A 13,792-nucleotide genomic window follows, 5' to 3' on the forward strand; every position below is an offset into this window, starting at 1 on the left:
CTACCCAAGGGAATATAAAGATTAATGCAACCCCAATCAATTACCAATGGCATTTTTCACAGAACTAGAACGAAATATTTTAAAATTTGTTTGGAAACACAAAAGACCAGAATAGCCAAAGCAATCCTGAGAAAGAAAAATGGAGCTGGAAGAATCAGGCTCCCTGACTTCAAACTACACTACAAAGCTAGTTGTCAAAACAGTATGGTACTGGCACAAAAAAAAATATAGAGCAGTGGAACAGGATAGAAAGCCCAGAATTAAACCACACACTTGTGGTCAAATAATCTATGACAAAGGAGGCAAGAATATACAATGGTGAAAAAACAGTCCCTTCAATAAGTGGTGCTGGAAAAACTGGATAATCACATGTAAAAAAATGAAATTAGAACAATCCCTGACACCATACACAAAAATAAACTCAAAATGGATTAAAGACCTAGATATAAGACCAGACACTATAAAACTTTCAGAGGAAAACCTAGGCCAAACACTCTCTGACATAAACCACAGCAGTATCTTCTCAGATCCACCTCCTAGAGTAATCGCAATTAAAAACAAAAAGAAATTGGATCTAATATAACTTAAGTTTTTGCACAGCAAAGGAAACCCTAAACACAATGAAAAGACACCCCACCGACTGGGAGAAAATATCTGCAGACAAGGGATTAATCTCCAAAATATATAAATACCACCTCTAGTTCATTACCAAGAAAAACAAACCCCATCAAAAAATGGGCAGAAGATCTAAATAGACAATTCTCCAAAGAATAACTACAGATGGCCAAAAAAACACATGAAAAAATGTTCAGCATCACTAAGTATTAGAGAAATACAAATCAAAACTACTATGAGGTACAACCTTACACCAGCCAGAATGGCTATCATCAAAAAGTCTACTAACAGTAAATGCTGGAGAGGGTGTGGAGAAAAGGGAACCCTCTTGTACTGTTGGTAGGAATGTAAATTAGTGCAACCGCTATGGAAAACATTATGGAGATTCCTCAAAACATTAAAAATAGAACTACTACATGATCCAGCAATCCCACTCCTGGGCATCTATCCAGATAAAAACATGACTCGAAAAAATACTTATACCCCCGTATTCACTGCAGCACTACATACAATAGCCAAGACATGAAAGCAACCTTCCATGTATAGATGTGGTATACAAAGGAATATTACTCAGCCACAAAAAGGAATGTATACAAAGGAATATTACTCAGTCACAAAAAGGAATGAAATAATAGCATTTGCAGCAATATGGATGGACCTAGAAATTATACTAAGAGAAGTTAGTCATACAGTGAGAGAAAAACATCATATGTCCGCTTATAGGTGGATTCTAAAAAAAGGATATAAATGAACTTATTTGCAGAACAGAAACAGACTCACAGAGTTTATAAACTTGTGGTTGCCAAAGTGGACAAGTAGGGGGGAAGGAGGGGTAGACTGGGGATTTGGGATGGAAATGTTCTAAAATTAGGTGGTAATGATGATTGCACAACTATAAACATAGTAAAATTCATTGAATTAAAAAAAATACTTGTACACCTATAAATGTAATAAAGTCGAGTAATTTAAAAAATGAAAAAATACAAATTTTAAAAACAACGCAATAAAGAAAAAGAGAAATTAAATTTAATAGGTACATTTTAACTTCAAGATTTGCTTCCCAGACACCGCCCTTGTTCCCTCCCCAAACCTCACAAAATCACACCACTGTGCCTGTATGTAGAGAAATTTTGGAGCATCCATTAGCACAGTGCTATGAGACTATGAAAAAAGGAAGGCACAGTCTCATAAGCAGAAATTTTGAGAAAGCTTTTCAGAGGAAGTGACATTTAAGCTGTATGGTAAGAGATGAATGAGCATTGCCTAAGGCAAATTTGTAGGAAGGCAGGAGAAAACAATACAGGCTGAGAAATCTATGAGGCAGGCTTGTAGGAAGCAAAGAGTGGTGGTATGGGATGGCATAGGGACACAATTGGGGACAGGAAGAAGACGGTTTCATTTTATGGGAAATAGGAAATGTTTGTTAAACACAATTAAATTTTGTAATAAAATCTTAGAAATGGATTGGAAACATCTGGTTGCACAAGAACAAAGAATAAGATAACTTAAAAATCTTGCCCCCATAGGGACAAGATAGAGGAACAGAAGGACCTTGACCTCACCTCCTCTCACAAGAACACCAAAATCACAATTTCTTAACAACCTTGGATAAAAATAAAAAGACTGGAACTTACCAGAAAAGATATGCTACACCCAAAGACATGAATCCCAATGAGATAACAGGAAGCCTCACTCACAATAAAAACAAATTCAGTACACCCTGGCAGTCAACCCAGGAACTGGAGAACAATTATAATGTAGAACTTCTCCCATAGGAGTAAGAGTTCTGAGTTCCATGCCAAGTTTGCTAGACTGGGAGTCTGGCATTGGGAAGAGGAGTTCCTGGGGAACTGGGATAGGAACACCAGCGGGGCTTGATTCCAGGTGCACCACAGGACTGAGGGAAACTGAGACTCCACTCCTGAAGGGCAAACACAAAGTCTCACGCTCAGTTGAAAACCAGGGCAAAAGCAGTGATTTCAAAGGAGACTGGGTCAGACATACCTGCTGGTCTTGGATGGGGAGACAGGGGGCAGCTGTGGCTCACTGTGGGGACAAGGACATGGGTGACTAAAGGCCCATATTCACAACTGTGAGCCTACTGGAGGTTGTATTTTTGCACCAACAGCCTATAGCCTAGACTCTAGTGCTAGGACACCTGAGACCAAATAATCAGCAGGGCACCCATCACCACCCCACCCATCAGCAGACAGTCTGCCTAACAACTTTCTGAGCCAATAGCCATCTCTGGACAACGCCCTGCACACAGGAGGGCCAAGACCCATCTCCACCTTAAGGGGGCAAAAGAAAGCCTGCACAAGACTCTAGACAAGCCTCACCTATCAGGGGACTGACACCAAAAAGAGGAAAAATATAATCCATCAGACTGTGGAAACAATTCTGTAAAAGCAGATCAGAACCTAAATTAGGACCAGCTGGTCCCCAGCCCCTGGGTGATGAGAGGGGAATGTACTATTGGGACACATGAGATATCCCTTATAGAGGGCCAATTTTCCAAAGTCAAGAAACATAACTAACCCTCTCCATATATAAAAATAGAAATTTAGACAAAAAAAAAAAAAAACAACAAAAACCAAAAAAAGACAACAGAGGAATATGCTCCAGATGAAGGAATAAGACAAAGTTCCAGAAGAATGGCTAAGTGACATGGAGATAGACAATTTACCCAAGAAAGGGTTCAGAGTAATGATTGTAAGAATGATACAAGAACTCGGGAAAAGAATGGATGAACAGAGCAAGAAGATATAAGAAGTTTTTTGTTTTTTTTGTTTTTTTTTAACAAAGTTAGAAAATGTAAAGAACAACCAAACAGAGGTGAAGAATACAATAACTCCAGACCAAAAAATACACTAGAAGGAGACGATAGCAGAATATATGTGGCAGAAGAAGAGATAAATGAGCCAAAGGACAGAGTGGTGGAAATCACTGCTGAGGACAGCAATGATTCACATAGGACATCTACTGAATGCTGGCAGAAGACCTAAGACTTCTCAAAAAGGCAATAAACCTTCCACATAGCTGGGGAGAACAAAAGGGGAAAAAGAGAGAGAAGAGATTAAAAAAAAAAAAAAAAAAAAAAAAAAAAGGGAATCTGGATGGGACCAGCACTTCTGAGAGGGAGCTTTGAAGGAGTTGAAGGAGGAAAGGAATCTGCACTCTGTAGGCCACCTAACTAATGAGGAGATCAGCTGGGACAGAAGGGAAGCCTCAAAGCCTTGTAGGAAAGTGCAAGAGCTGGTATGAGGAGGGAAAGGCAGAGAGAGCTCCACAAACAAGCAGTATAACCACCAGGCACACAACAGCCTGACACACTTGGATGAGGACTGGGCACTGAGATTAGGGCTTCAGAGCTTAGTTGCAAAGCTAAAACTAGGGTTGGCTGTGTGAAAACAGCCTGAGGGGGCTAGAGAACAGTGCACCAAACCAAGGGAGGGTGGGAGCAAGCCTGGGTATGCCAAAGAAGCAAAGTGCTGTTGGGGAGAGCAAAAGGAGGGCAGGACCATCAAAGGAACTTCTTTTTCTATAAATTGTGGTCTCTCAGGTGGAAAGGCACTTCTTGCATGGGCTATGAGGATGCATGCAAACTGTTATAGCCATCTCAGACTCCACAGGTGGCCACAGCCTACCATCGCCAAAGGTCCTGTGACTAGGCAGTGCTTGTGGCCCCAGTCAACTCAGGGGTCACTGCTGTGGAGAGCTCTGCAACTCAGAACTGCCTATTGCCCTCCTCTCCCTGGGAAAGCACATGCCACACCGTTGCTGCTGCCAAGGGCCCTGATGCTGCCCCCACACCCTTGAGGGTCACTGCCACTGCCAAGGGCCCTGAAGCCAGGAGCAGCCTGTTACTCCCACCTCCCCCTGGGTCTCCACCACTGCCAATGGCCCAGTGACCAGGTGCCACCTGTAGGCAACACTCACTGCCCCCATCTCCATGGAAATACACATAATCTCTACACCTTCACAACCTCTATCACGGGGATAACAGCCTACACACACTGAGGAAACAGCAAGCATCCAAACCAAAAGCAGCCCTCATGGAAAAAAAAATAGTAACCCTTCACAAGCTACTTAGGGACGTTCCTGCATATAAAGAGCCCTCTAAGACTATGGCGGATAACTGTTTTCCCTAAAATTGCAAAATAAGAAAAATATAAGCAAAATGAAGAAGCACGGAAACATTCCCAGTTAAAAGAACAGTAGAATTCCCCCGAAGGAGCAAACAATAAAACAGCTCCCTGTAGTCTAAGAGACACTGAGTTAAAAAAAAAAAAGGTAATGAAAATACTGAAGGAATTAAGAACAGATACCAACAGTAATGCAGATTACTTGAAAAAGGAAATAAAAACTATAAGGAGGAGCCAAGAAAAACTAGAAAATTCATTTGCAGAGATGAAAGCTGAGTTAAAGGCATTGAACAGCAGAATGAATAATGCAGAGAGACAAATAAGTGACTTGGAAGACAGAATAATGGAAATCACCTATTCAGGACAGCAGACAGAAAACCAAATGAAAAAAAAAAAAAAAAAAGAAAGCAATATAAGAGATCTGTGGGGTAATACAAAGTGTGCCAACCTACACATAATGGGAGTTCCACAAGGAGAAGAAAGAGAAAAGGGGATTGAAAATAAATTTGAAGAAATTTTGGCTGAAAATTTTCCAAATCCAAACAATGAACAGATGTCCAATACAGAGAGGGCCCCAAAGAAATTGAACTCAAACTGACCTACGCCAAGGCATATTATAATAATGAAATTAAAGATAAGAGGAGGATAGTAAAGGGAGCAGGAGAAAAAGAATCATAAGGGAGCCCCCATAAGTCTATCAGCTGATTTCTCTACAGAAACACTACAGGCCAGAAGACAGTGGCAAGATATATTCAAAGTTCTAAAACGGAAAATTTGCAGCTTACTAAAAATTTGCAGAATACTCTACCCAGCAAGATTATCACTTAAAATAGGAGAAATAGAGAATGCATCAGATGTATAAAAACTAAAAGAATACAGCAATACTAAACCTATCCTAAAAGAGATATTGAGAGGTCTTTAAAAAGGAAAGAAGTAGAGGAAATCACAATTGGAAAGTAATCACTTAAAAAAGTAGTACACAGATCAAAAAGAAAAAAACAAAAACTATTTGTGAAAGTGATGAATGATATTAAACACAAGGAACAGCAAAAGGATAAACATGAAGACGTAAAAAAGGACTTCATGTCATAAGGCATGGGGAAAGAGAGTAAGAAAATCGAGACTTTTTTTTTTAGAATGTGATTTTGCCTATATGACTATCAGTCTAAAGCAAGCAGATATAGGAAGGGGTTAACATACCTGAAAAACAGGGCAACCATAAATCAAAACCAAGCAATACATTCACAAAAACCAAAAAAGAAGAGGACAAAAGCATAAAGTAAAAGAAAATCATCTAACCATAAAAAGAAAAGGAAGGGGAAAAAGGAGAAACATAGAATCAACTGGATAACGAGGTTTAAAATGCAATAATTACATATTTTTAACAATTACTTTAAATGTCAATGGACTGAATGCTCCAATCAAAAAATATATAGTGGCAGCACAAATGAACATCTCCACAGAAAAGAAAATCATAGACTTGGAAAATAGACTTGTGGCTGCCTGATGGGAGAGGGAGGGAGTGGGAGGGATCGGGAGCTTGGGTTTATCAGACACAACTTAGAATAGATTTACAAGGAGATCCTGCTGAGCAGCATTGAGAACTATGTCTAGATACTCATATTGCAACAGAACAAAGGGTGGGGGAAAAAAATGTATACATGTAAGGATAACTTGATCCCCTTGCTGTACAGTGGGAAAAAAAATAACAAACAAACAAACAAACAAACAAAAATATATATATAGTGGCAGACTGGATAAAAAAACAAGAGCCGAAAGTTCCCATTGTGGCTCAGCAGAAATGAATCCAACTAGCATCCATGAAGATGTGGGTTTGATTCCTGGCCTTACTCTGTGGGTTGGGGATCTGGCATTGCTGTGGGTGTGGTATAGGCCAGCAGCTGTAGCTCTGGGAACTTCCAAATGCCATGGGTACGGCCCTAAAAAGCAAACAAACAAAAAAGAAAAAAAAAAAAAAAAAGCCCACAATATGTTGCCTGCAAGAGACCCACCTTAGGGCAAAGGTTACATATAAATTGAATGTGTGAGGATGGAGAAAGGTATTTCATGTGAATGGAAATGACAGGAAATTGGGAGTTGCCATACTTTTAACAGACAAAATAGACTTTAAAACAAAGGCCATAAAGAAAGATAAAGGACACTATTTAATAATAAAAGGATCAATCCAACAAGAGGATTTTACACTCATCAAAATATGTATCTCTCATGTAGGAGCACCAAATACATAAATACTAATGGACAGAAACAGAGAAACGGATGGAAATATAGTAATAGTAGGAGACTTCAACACCACGATCACATGAATGGACAGATCTTCTAGACAGAAAGTCAACAAAGCAACAGAAATTCCAAATGACACAAAAGAACAGTTAGACTTAATTTATATTTTCAGGAAATTGCATGCAAAAAACCCAGAATATAAATTCTTTTCACGTGCACAAGGATTGACCACACACTGGAGCACAAAACTAACCTCAACAAATTTAAGAATGTAGAAATTATTTCAAGCATCTTATCCACCACAATGGCATGTAACTAGAAACAAATTACAGGAAAAGAAATGAGAAAAAACTGACTACATAGAGATGAAACAACATGCTGCTAAAAAACCACTGTATCAATGAGGAAATCAAAAAATTAAAAAAATTCCTTGAGACAAATAACAATGAAAACACAATCATACAAAATCTATGTGATGCCACAAAAGCAATTCTTAGAGGGAAGTTCAGAATTATAGAGGCCTTCCTCAAAAAAAAAGAAAAACCTTGGAGTTCCCGTCATGGCTCAGCAGTTAATGAACCTGACTGGCATCTATGAAGATGTGGTTTCAATCCCTGGTCTTACTCAGTGGTTTAAGGATCTGGTGTTGCCGTGAGCTGTGGTGTAGGACACAGACGTGGCTTGGATCCTGTGTTGCTGTCATTGTGGCATAGACTGGCAGCTGAAGCTCTGATTTGACCCCTAACCCAGGAACTTATACAGGTGTGGCCATAAAAACAAAACAAAAACTAAAAACAAACATAGGAGTTCCCATCGTGGTGCAGTGGTTAACGAAATCTGACTAGGAACCACGAGGTTGTGGGTTCAGTCCCTGCCCTTGCTCAGTGGGTTAACGATCCGGCGTTGCCTTGAGCTGTGGTGTAGGTCGCAGATGTGGCTCGGATCCTGCATTGCTGTGGCTCTGGTTGTAGGCTGGTGGCTACAGCTCCAATTTGACCCCTAGCCTGGGAACCTCCATATGCTGTGGGAGCGGCCCTAGAAAAGGCAAAAAGACAAAAAAAAAAAAAAAAAAAAGAAAGACAAAAAAAAAGAAAAATCTCAAATCAACAACATAATTTAACATGTAAAAGAATCAGAAGAACAAACAACCTAAAGTCAGCAGAAGGAAGGAAATCACAGACATCAGAGAATAAAAAAATAAAATAGAGATTTTAAACAACAGTAGGAAAAAATCAATACATCAAGGAGCTGGTTATTTGCAAGGGTAAACAAAATTGACAAATCTCTTGTTGGACTCACTAACAGAGAGAGAACCCAAATAAACAAAATAAGAAATGAAAAAGGAGAAATCTCAATGGATACTGCAAAAATACCAAAACCTACAAAAGAATAACATAAACAATTATATGCCAATAAATTTGACAACCTAGAAGAAAATGGACAAGTTTCTAGAGACATATAGCCTGCCAAAACTGAGTCAAGAAGAAATAGATCAATTGAACAGACTGATCACTAGCAATGAAATTGAATACGTAATAAAAACACTCCCTCAGACGAAAGTCCAGGACCAGATGGCTTCACAGGTGAATTCCACCAAACATATAAAGAACTTATTTTGATCCTTCTTAGATTCTTCCAAAAGATTGAAGAAAAAGGAACATTCCCAAAGACATTGTATGAAACCATCACCCTAATACAAAACCCAGAGATACTATCAAAAAAGAAAATTATAGGCCAATATCTTCAATATATATAGATAAACATTTCTCAACAAAATTTTAGCCAACAAAATCCAACAATACATAGAAAAGATCATACACCACAACCAAGTGGGATTCATCCGAAGTTCACAAGAATGGTTCAACATACGCAAATCAATCCATGTCATACACCACATTAACAAAAGAAAAGCCAAAAACCATATGATCATTTCAAAAGATGCATAAAAAGCATTGAACAAAATTCAACATCCATTCATGATAAAAACTCTTACCAAAGTGGGTATAGAGGGAACACATCTCAACAAAATAAAAGCCAATTATGACAAGCCGATAGCCAATCTCCAACTCAACAGAGAAAAGCTGAAAGCCTTCCTGCTAAAATCTGGAACAAGACAACGGTTATTCGAAGTCCTAGCCACAGCAATCAGAAAAACAAAAGAAATAAATGGTATCAAAATTGGAAGAGAAGAGATAAAATTGTCACTGTATGCAGATGACATGATACTATATATAAAAAACACTGGGAGTTCCTGTCATGGCACAGTGGTTAATGAATCTGAGTAGGAACCATGAGGTTGCAGGTTCAATCCCTGGCCTTGCTCAGTAGGTTAAGGATCCAGCATTGCCATGAAGTCACAGACTCGGCTTGGATCCCATGTTGCTGTGGCTCTGGAGTAGGCTGGCAGCGGATTAGACCCCTAGTCTGGGAACCGCCATATGCTGCAGATGTGGTCCTAAAAAAGGCAAAAAGACAAAAAACAGACAAAAGAAAACCCTAAGGACTCCAGACAAAAACTCCTCGAACTGATCAACGAATTCAGCAAAGTAGCAGGATACAAGATTAACATTCAGAAATTGGTTGCGTTTCTGTATACTAACAATGAAATATTAGAAAAGGAATACAAAAATATAATATATTTTAATACTGTAAAAATGGCCATTCTATACACAGCAGTCTACAGATTCAATACAATTCCTATCAAATTACCCATGACATTTTTCACAGAACTAAAACAATCCAAAAATTTATACAGAGCCATAAAAGACCCAGAATTGCCAAAGCAATCCTGAGGAACAAAAAAACCAAGCAGGAGGCATAACTCTCCCAGACTTCAGGCAATATTACAAAGCTACGGTAATCAAGACAGTGCCGTACTGGTACCAAAACAGACATTCAGACAAATGGAACAGAACAGAGAACCCAGAAATGAACCCAGATACCAACAGTCAATTAATCTTCAACAAAGGAGGGAAGAATATAAAATCAGAAAAAGGCAAGTATTTTCAGCAAGTGGTGCTGGGAAAACTGGACAGCTGCATGTAAATCAGTGAAACTGGAACACATCCTCACACCATACACAAAAATAAACTCAAAATGGCTGAAAACTTTCAAACCTAATGAAGAAAACAGATATACAGAGACAGGAAGCATTGGAGGTCCTAATAAGATGAACCCAAATGGATCTATACAAAGAAATGTAGTTAAAATGGCAAACTTTAAAGAGCAGATTCTAAAGGCAGCAAGAGAAAAACAATTATTTACAAGGGAAAACCCACAAGGTTCTCAGCTGATTTTTCTATAGAGACATTGCATGTCAGAAGGGAGTGGTAAGATATGTTCAAAGTCCTGAAAGGGAAAAAACCAGCAACCTAGAATACTCTACCCAGCAAGATTATCATTTAGAATAGAATGAGAGAAAAAGAATTTCTCAGACAGAGGGAATTCCCACTGTGGGGCAATATGTTAAGAATCTGACTGCAGAGGCTCAGGTCACTCTGGGGGTATGGATTCAATCCCTGGCCTGGAGCAGTGGGTTAAATGGTCTGGCACGGCCACAGCTCCAACATAGGTTGCAGCTGTGGCTTGGATTCAAGCCACAGTAACTTCCATATGAAGTGGGTGTAGCCATAAATTAAAAAAAAAAAAAAAAAAAAAGGAAAAAGCAATTTCTCAGATGAGCAAAAACTAAAAAAATAGAGCAATCCTAAAACTATCCTAAAAGAATTATTAAAATATCTTCTTCAAATAGAAAAGAAGAAAGAATCTATAGGAAAGAGAAAATCACAATTGGGAAATAAATCACTGAAGTAAGCCAGTACACAGATAAAAAAATAAAAATTTGATAACCACAATAAACAGCAAAAAATGAATATGAAGATGTAAAGGACATCAAAATGATAAATGGGAGAACAGAGTAAGAAAACAGATTTTTTTCCCATGTGTTTGAGCCTATATGAATACTAGTCTAAAGCAGCTGGATATAGAAAGGGGTTAACATACTCAACAAAAAGTGTAACTACAAATCAAAAACATACAATAGAGTCACTAAAACCAAAACTATAAGCATAATATATAAGAGAAACATCCAATAACAAAAATAAAAACAAAAAGACAAATACCATATGACATCACTTATACCTGGAATCTAATATACAGCACAAACTAACCTTTCCACAAAAAAGAAACTCATGGACTTGGAGAACAGAATTGTGGTTGCCAAGGGGGAGGGGAAGGGAGTGGGATGGACTGGGAATCTGGGGTTAATACATGCAAACTATTGCCTTTGGAATGGATAAGCAATGAGATCCTGCTGAATACCGCTGGGAACTATATCTAGACACTTATGATGGAGCACGATAATGTGAGAAAAATAATGTATATATATATATATATATATGTGTGACTGGGTCACTTTGCTGCATGGTAGAAAATTGACAGAACATTGTAAACCACCTATAATGGAAAAAATAAAAATCATTTAAAAAATTTTTAAAAAGAGACAAAGTATAAAAATCAATGTGAAAACAAAGTCTAAAATGGCAATAAACAGATATCTATCAATAATTACCTTAAATGTTAATGGACTAAATGGTCCTGTCAAAAGACACAGAGTATCAGAATGGATAAAAAAATGAGTGTACAGTAGCTGCCCATAAGATATGTCTCTAGGGCAAAGAACACACATAAATTGAAAGTGAGGGAATAGAGAGATATTTTGTACAAACAAAAATGAGAAGAGGAGTTCCTACTGTGGCACTGTGGTTTAAGAATCTGACTGCAGCGGCTCAGATCACTCAACAAAAGACACAAAAAATCCAATTGAAAAATGGGCAGAATGGAGTTCCCATCGTGGCGCAGTGGTTAATGAATCCGACTAGGAACCATGAGGTTGCGGGTTCGATCCCTGGCCTCGCTCAGTGGGTTAAGGATCCGGCGTTGCCGTGAGCTGTGGTGTAGGTCACAGATGTGGCTCAGATCCCGCATTGCTGTGGCTCTGGTGTAGGCCGGTGGCTACAGCTCCGATAGGACCCCTAGCCTGGGAACCTCCACATGCCGCAGGAGCGGCCCTAAAAAAGGCAAAAAGACAAAAAAAAAAAGAAAAATGGGCAGAAGACCTAAATAGATTATTTCTCCAAAGTAGACATATGATGGCCAATAGTCCCATGAAAAGATGCTCAATATCTCTAATTATTAGAGAAATGGTATTATAATGAAATACCACCTCACATGGGTTAGAATGGCCATTGTCAAAAATTCTATAAATAACAAGTAAGTGCTGGAGAGTGTGTAGAGAAAAGGGAACACTCCAACCTTGTTTGGTGGAACTACTATGTTGCAATCACTATGGAAGACAGTACGGATGTTCCTCAGAAACAGAATTCCTGTACCCTGAAAGCTTTAAGATGATGATGTAAGAAATCAAAGATGTCACAAATAAATGAAAAGATATATACCATGTTCTTGGATTGGGAGAATCAATATTAAAATGACATACTACCCAAGGCAATCTACAGATTCAATGTAATCCCTATCAAATTACCAATGGTATTTTTCATAGAACTAGAACAAAAAAATTTTTAAATTTGTATGGAAATACAAAAGACCCCTAATAGCCAAAATAATCTTAAGAACAGAGCTAGAAAAATCATGTTTCCTGACTTCAGACCATACTACAAAGCTATAGTAATCAAAACAGTACAGTACTGGCACAAAAACACACATATGAAGCCCAGAAATAAACCCACATATAGTCAATTAATCTATGACAAGGGAGGCAGGAACATACAATGAAGAAAAGACAGTCTCTTCAAATAAGTGGTACTGGGAAAAAACTGGACAGCTACATATAAAAGAATGAAATTAGAACACTCTAACATCATACACAAAAATAAACTCAAAATGGATTAAAGACCTAAATATATGTTTGGATACTATAAAACTCTTAGAGGAAAACATAGGCAGAATACTTTGCAACAATATTTTTCTGGATCCGTCTCTTAGAGAAATGGAAACAAAAACAAAAATAAACAAGTGGGACCTACTTAAAGGCTTCTGCACAGCAAAGGAAATGATGAATGAAAGGAAAAGATAACTTACAAAATGCAAGAAAATATTTACAAAGGATGCAACTGGGAATACCTTAATTTCCAAAATATATAAAGAGCACATACAACTTAATAACAAAAATAAACCAACAAATGAAAAATGGGCAGAAAACCTAAATAGACATTTCTCCAAAGACATACAGATGGCCACTAGGCACATGGAAAGATGCTCATCATTGATGATGATTAGAGAAATGCAAATCAAAACAAAAATGAGGTATCAACTCACACCAGTCAGAATGGCCATCATTAATAAGCCCACAAATAATAACTGTTGGAGAGGATGTGGAGAAAATGGAATCCTCCTACACTCTTGCTTGGATTGTAATTTGGTGTAGCTACTATGGAGAACAGTATGGAAGTTCCTTAAAAAGTAAAAATAAGAGTTATCATATGATGGAGCAATCCTATTCCTGAGCATATATCCAGAAAAGACTCTAATTCAAAAAGATACAAGCACCCTATGTTCATAGCAGCACTATTTACAACAGCCAAGTCATGGACACAATCTGAGAGTACATCAACAGAAGAATAGCTAAAGAAGTGCTACATATGTACAATGAAATATTACTTGGCCATAAAAAATAGTGAAAATTTGGAATTCTTATTGTGGTTCAGTGGGTTAAGGATGCATACAATGTTGCTGCAAGCTGTGGCATAGGTCACAGATGTGGCTTGGATCCA

The sequence above is a fragment of the Sus scrofa genome, chromosome 13, assembly GCF_054392235.1.
Source record: "Sus scrofa isolate SSC_HxYL_T2T_F1_AM1 chromosome 13, Sscrofa_HxYL_maternal_Yorkshire_Landrace_v2.0, whole genome shotgun sequence".
In the NCBI taxonomy this organism is placed as follows: Eukaryota; Metazoa; Chordata; class Mammalia; order Artiodactyla; family Suidae; genus Sus; species Sus scrofa.